Below are 6,963 nucleotides of genomic sequence, written 5' to 3'. Positions count from 1 at the left end.
AGTACTCCTTTTCTTTCTGCCTTTTAATGTGTTTGTATCCCTGCAAGATGAGTGTAGCTGTGGAACTCAGCCCCTACTGTCTTTAACTTTAGATATGCATCTTGCTGTTTAATACCTTTTTTTTAAAAGCCTGTTTGCTTTTCCCAACCACAGGTCCCTAAGGAAATCCCAATCTGCAGCTGATACAGAGTTCTGTGACCAGTTATTAGTACTCTGCCAGCCTCAGCCCTTCCAGAGCTGACAAGCAGGTACATGCACAGGGGAAGCGTTGTCCGATTACTCCAGAGTCCTGTTACAGACTTAGGTGCTCTAAGTGTGTGGGCGAAGAGAGAAAGTCACATACAGATCAACTTCAGCAGCTTATGAACTCTCATGCACCGAGCTGCAGCATTAGGGTGAATCAACCCATTGTTGACATGTCAGAAACTCTCCAGGGTGTCTTCTCTAAGTTGTGTTAGCAGTAGGGATTGTGACAGTGTCGGACACTTCGTGTAAGATATATACTGAATGAGTGTCCTGTTCATGGACTAAAGAATCTCATTGGATCTCAGGCAGAGCTGTGTCTGGGAAGGATCTTCACGAGGGTATTGGGGAGCTGCACATTTGGACCCGATTTACAGTTGCTCTGCACCTGTGTAGATACTGCAACGCACGAGTATATGGAACAATTACTCAGCACGCATACTGTTGTACATCAGGCAGAGGAGTCCTCAGTAAAGATTATTTACAGGGCTTCACACCATGGACCAGATTCACCATTGACCTTCACCTTATGTCCTCATATAAACTGTTCCTCTGCAAAATATGTAAAGCAACCGATACAGAGGAAAGACAAATATTAATGTTTCCAGTTACCAGGTGTTAGTGATTTTCTCCTGTCTAGTCTCCTGCATTCAGTCCTTTCATTCAGGATTAATACCCCAGAAGGTCCTTTTTATTGCACTTATATTGCTATTCATTTTTAATGTTTCCATAATGCAAGACGCTCTAATTCCATTATTAGTCCCCAGAGCCTGCCATCTCCTCTTACAAATTATTGTCCTTAAAGACAATCCCCAGGATTACACGATGTGTCTATGGGACTGAAGTAATTGTTAGTAATAAAATATACAAGGTGATGCAATAGAGCTGGCATTTGCAATCCAACAGATTTGTAAACAGTGTTAAAAATTGCATCATTCAGCTTTTTAACGCTGTCATGTGCCTGCAAGCTGAGATCAACTGTGGAACTCAGCCCTATAGTCTTTACCTTTAGGCATACATCTTGCTATTATTTTAAACCTTCATTTTAATCCCATTTGCTTTTCACAACTACCAGGCAGGTAACAGGTCCCCAAAGGAATCCCATGTTGCAACTGGTACAGAATTAGAGAATGTAGACATTTAATACTTTGTACAGACCCTCGGAGCATGTGGCAAGGATGTGTTCACAGAGCACAAAGTCAGGCTTTAGAGATTTTTATTAAAATAAAGGAAAGAGTTATCATAGCCCAAACCTCAGAGCCGCAAAGAAATAGCACAGTTCTATAGACCCTGGTGGTACCACCCTTTTACAAAAGCTACTTAAACTAGCATACTCACACCCTTCCTTGGGGACCTGGTAGTGGGAGACAGATTACATAATAAAGTAAGCTTGTAGGCTAGCCGCATAGGCTACATATCTCTGTTCCTTCAGGGAGGGTTTCCTTTACCCATACTCCCCAAAGGATTTATATTACTTTCTCCTTGCGAGTGAGAATGAAGAACATCCCAGAGAAATCAGAGCTGTCATCTATGAAATTATCATCCCTGAAGAGAACCTCAAAATCCTGAATGATGAAGTCAGTTTCACTGAGGACTTCTCTCAGGACCAAACAAGAGAACCTTTTGGGGCCAACCATGTAAAAATTGCAGGCCAAAGCTCCACTCAGCACCACGTGCCCTCCTGGCTTTAACAGGGAGCTGCTGGTTCTTTAGAGCAAGTCGATAAGTGTTCAGATCTTTGCAAGCAGATTCCAAGCACAGTGATGAGACCAGGCAGGCAGCTGGAAGCAGGATGATTGGATCCATGGGGTTGCTTTTGTGGATATCACATTTTAGAACCTGTTTGATGGTTTTCCTTAACTTCATCTCTTTCTCAGCCTCCTTTCTCCTAGAGAGATATACACATATACAATACAAGATGAACTCCAAATGGTTATCTGCAATTTCAATTCTTTGTATGACATAGGTGTGAGTATTAGAAGGAAAACATTATTTGCTAGAGTGATGTCTGTTTGTAGGACCTGGTGTTAACTTTGTCTTTAGACCCCTTTCCCCGGGTCAGGTTTTCAGATGTGCTGGAATGCCAAGAAATATTAAGTCCTAGCCACCACATTATGCTCAGAACTAATCCCACTTTTGCTAAAAGGGTCATGAACTCTGACTACTTTTTCAGTGGACTACCCCCTTCCTCCCCCCACTCGCCCACTGTCTGAATTAAGAATTTTTTAAAAATCTGCAACCAGGTGAATTTACATCAGCCACATTTCCCTCTGCATTTCAGACTGGAAAAACGCCAATACCAGTTGATAGCTCTCTCCAAGGTCTCGGATGCTGAGACTTCCTGGGGACTCTATAGAGACTCCTACCACATTCTGCCTGCTCTTTATTTTCTCCCCAAAATTTCTTCCTATATTCACCACTGATTATGTTGCAACTTCCAGCTGATCAGTATAAGTAGATGATGCTGCATAGACAAACTAAGCAATACACAAGGGATTTAGGCAATCTGCTTTTTCCAGCCCCGGTACCTATTTCCCTCTAGCTCACACATGTATTTCACCACTGGAGTCCAGTCAAACACTCCTGGCTCATTCTTCAGCCATTTCTCCAGTTCCCAATGGTTCCGGTCTGTATAGTCTGAAGCGATGATCTCCTTAAAGGACTCTCAGGCAGAGAGGATCTGGTGGATAGTGGGGCCACTGCCAATATCAATCAGGGTGTCCCCTTTCACCACACCTGTTTCAGAATACAGAATTCTTGGAGCTCATTGTGTCTTAACCAGACTTGATGCAACTTTGTCTCAATTAAACTTAGTTGATTGAGTTTTAATACATCTAGAGCTAAATCTTGCTTCCATTGAAGGCAATGGCCAAACATCTAGTGACTTCAGTGTTACCAAGCTTTGACTGCAAGTCCTCAATGCTTCTTGACATGCAAATTAACATCAAGTACTCTCCTGCATATTTAAACTAACCCAGGCAGCAAAATAGAAGATGACAATGATGACACTGCATGGAAGATGTATACGGAATGAGTGCTCCTTTTGTAGCTGTAAGAATACTATTGTACATTAGGCAGAGCTATTCACAGTAATGATTATTTACTAGGCTGTTAAGGGCTTCACACCATGATTCACCTGATTCACCTGATTCACCACTGACCGTCACCTTGTGTTGTCACATAAACTCCTCCTCTGCAATGTATAAATTAATTGATACAGAGCAAAGACGAACATTTATGTTTCCAATTAGCAGATGTTAGTAATTTTGTTCTGTCTAGACTCCTACATTCAGTCCCTTTCCATTGTGGATTGATACCATAGTATATGCTTTTTATTGCACTTACATTTTTGTTCAGCTTTAGTGTTTCCAAAATGCAAGATGCTCTAATTCTATTACCAGTCCCCTGAGCCATGCAATTCCCCCTTACAAGTTACCATATTTAAGTACAATCCCCAGGATTATACCATGTGTCTATGGGGTTGCAGTAATTGTTAGTAATAGAAAAAATACAGTATGATGCAGTATAGCTGGCTCTTGCAATCAAACAGCTTTGTAAACAGAATTGAAATTTGCATCACATCAACTTCTTAAAAAGGGATGCAACCAAATATATTCAATAATTTAACTGCAGCGGTGATTTTGAACACATTTAGAGCTATTGATAAAAGACCTCATTTCCACTCCCAGGAGAAGGTTAAGGGGAAATTTGCTATATAATAATTAATAATAACTAACTTTTCTGTCTAGTGCTTTACATTTATACAGCTCCAAGCGCTTTGGACCAGAACTCTCATGTCATTATCCCTCTTTTACAAATGAGGCACAGAGAGGTGATGTGACTTGCCCGGGGTCAAAGGGAAGGTCAATGGCAGGCTTGAGAACAGAACTCAGGTGTCCTGAATGTCAGTCCAAGGCCGTACAGCATGGATGCTTGCAGGAAGAGAAGGATGGGAAAAGCTTTCTGATAATCTGTAGTACTTCCAAAGGCTGAACAATAATATTTAGCCTATTTAATGGGCTTTTTATCTAGAAACACTAGCTGAAGGGTCCTCAGCCCCCCTGTGCAGCAAGGTGAGACTTGATGAACTGCCATAGCATGTTTGTTGCACGTCAGCTAGGGGTGACCATGGAAACCAAATAATTAATGCATATTACAGGATACTTCACCACAACCCAGGCCAAAAGGAGGCATGATAATAACCTGGTTACTCGTAGAATCATAGAGTTAGAAGGGATCACAAGGGCCATCTAGTCCAACCCCCTGCCAAGATTACTCCTGGAGAAATTCTGCACCACTGCGCAGGCACAGAATTCATATTGTCCACATATTTCTTTCCTCTCCCTCACAGAAAAATGGGGAAGCAAAGAAATCTGGCAGCCAGGGCATGGTGCAGCTGGCATGAGTGCCTGGAGCAGCTGGCAGAGACTTAAATCACGTTGGGATGAGGGGGCTGGGGCGTAGGTCCTTGGATGCATGGGAAGGTGTTAATCACCACCAGGGGTATGGGATTGCATGGGAATAAGGGAGAGAGACTCTGTCCCTCTCACTGGCATGGAGGGGTAGGGCTTTGTTTTGTTTAGATTTAGGTGTGAGGCAGAGCAGAAATGCAGCAGCCTGCCTGTGTAGTTGTTAATGTTCCTATTATTAGTTAATTGTTCCCATTCTTAGTCAATTCTCCCAGGAGCAGAAAATAGGTATAAAAGTTTTAAGGTTCCTTTACATTGCCAGAGTGGTGTAAAGAAGCCTTATTATAAATGACAGTCAGCTAGGGAGATCTATGTCCTTTCTCCCTTTTTCCTGTGTCACAATGGGGTTAGATTACAGCTCAGGAGCAATTTTATTTACTCATTTAAAAAAAAAAAGAATTTTTTAGGGCAAATAAAATATTTGTCAAGCAGTCAAAAAAATGTCAGGACAGTTGGAACCAAGCATTTCCCAAAGTAGCCAGCCAGGATTATAACTGGAATGGAGAGTACTGTTTACCAAGTATTTGTAGTTTAACTTTCATGTGTTTAGGAAATGCTGAATACTTATTGTGACTTTTTTTTTCTGTATTGTAGTTTAAATAAATTAGTAAAGTAATTGAAACTGGTGTAATTACATTGCATTATTTTGAAAAATAAAATATACAGAATTTTTAATTTTTTTGGCACAGAATTCCCTCAGAAGTACAAGATGCGGGATTTGTTGTGTCGAAACCATTGAAGGCAGATGGCTATCCAGCCTCCTTTTGAAAACCATCAGTGAAGGAGCTTCTACAATCTGCTCAGGCTGTCTGTTCCATTGCCCTACTGTTCTGAAGTTTTCCTGAGATTTAATCTAAATCTGCTATGCTGTAGTTTGAACCCATTGCCTCTTGTTCTGCCCTCTGTGGCATGTCACAGACAAGGATAGACAAGCCAGGGATAAATCCCTAATCCCACCAAGAGGCCATACCTGAAGTGAAGGTTTTACAATAATGTTTTAGGGCAAAGTTCAGATATTCTTCTCCCCAGGTGCCTTCCCCAAATTTATAATGTCCGAGATAAGCCTTTGGATCAAACTCTGCCTGGTAATCATCTCCTCCGGTGAACTCAGCCATGATGCTCACTCAAAGTCTGCACAGACAATGTGCTGGTTTTCCCTGGGTCTCCTGCCTAGTAGTAAAAAGAAAAGGAGTACTTGTGGCACCTTAGAGACTAACCAATTTATTTGAGCATAAGCTTTCATGAGCTACAGCTCACTTCATCGGATGCATCCGATGAAGTGAGCTGTAGCTCACGAAAGTTTATGCTCAAATAAATTGGTTAGTCTCTAAGGTGCCACAAGTACTCCTTTTCTTTTTGCAAATACAGACTAACATGGCTTCTACTCTGAAACCTGCCTAGTAGTGCATCACTAGGGACAGTTCATCTGACCTCTGTCTTTAACACCTTCATGTTCCTGCAAGAAGAGTGCAGCTGTGGAACTCAGCCCCTACACTCTTTAATGTTAGATGTACAACTTGCTGTTGCTTAAACTTTTCTTTCTTAATCCCATTTGTTTTTCACAACTCCAGGGCAGATTACAGGTCTCGAAAGGAATCCCAAACTGGAAGCTGATATAAAGTTCTATGATTAGTTAATAGCATTATGCCAGCCTCTCCCCTTCCAGAGGGCACAAGTTGATACCTGCACAGTGGGAGGGTTTAGGGATTTGGCCAGGGTCCTGTCACAGCCTTCAGTGTTCTAGAGGGTGAAGAGAGAAAGGAAAATCATGTCAAGATCAACTTCAGCAGCACGTAGACTCTCATACACCATGCTGCAGCATTAATATGAATCAACCCCTCATTAACATATGTCAGGAACTCTGCAAGGTGTCTTCACTAAACTGATGTAAGCAGTAGGGATTGTTACAGTGTGAGACTGCATGGAAGATATGTAGCAAATGAGCATCCTGCTCATGGACAAAAGATCTCGGGCCTGGGCTGTCTTTGGTAAGGATCTTCACGAGGGTATTGCTGAGCTGCACATCTGGACCCTATTTACAATTTACAGTTGCCCTGTACTTGTGTCTTTATATCCTAGATGGCTTTGAAAATAACAGGCAAAATATATATTGTACAAAAACATGGTAGGGGACCCGGACAATGTCTCTCAGGAAACTATCCTGCTCAGCCCCTTGGGGTTCCACTAGATGAGAGTTTACATGTATGTCTTTGTCATTATTTATGATTGACTTATGATATTATAACAGTGC

General features: G+C 41.8%; 1 pseudogene; it reads right to left on the bottom strand.

Moving 5' to 3' along the window:
• Positions 1-1,709: 1,709 nt before the first annotated feature.
• LOC119846687 lies at positions 1,710-5,845 on the bottom strand (annotated as a pseudogene).
• Between the last annotated feature and the right edge of the window lie 1,118 nt (positions 5,846-6,963).

This window comes from Dermochelys coriacea, chromosome 22 (assembly GCF_009764565.3).
Source record: "Dermochelys coriacea isolate rDerCor1 chromosome 22, rDerCor1.pri.v4, whole genome shotgun sequence".
In the NCBI taxonomy this organism is placed as follows: domain Eukaryota; kingdom Metazoa; phylum Chordata; order Testudines; family Dermochelyidae; genus Dermochelys; species Dermochelys coriacea.
This window is presented reverse-complemented; position numbering and strand designations above follow the sequence as displayed.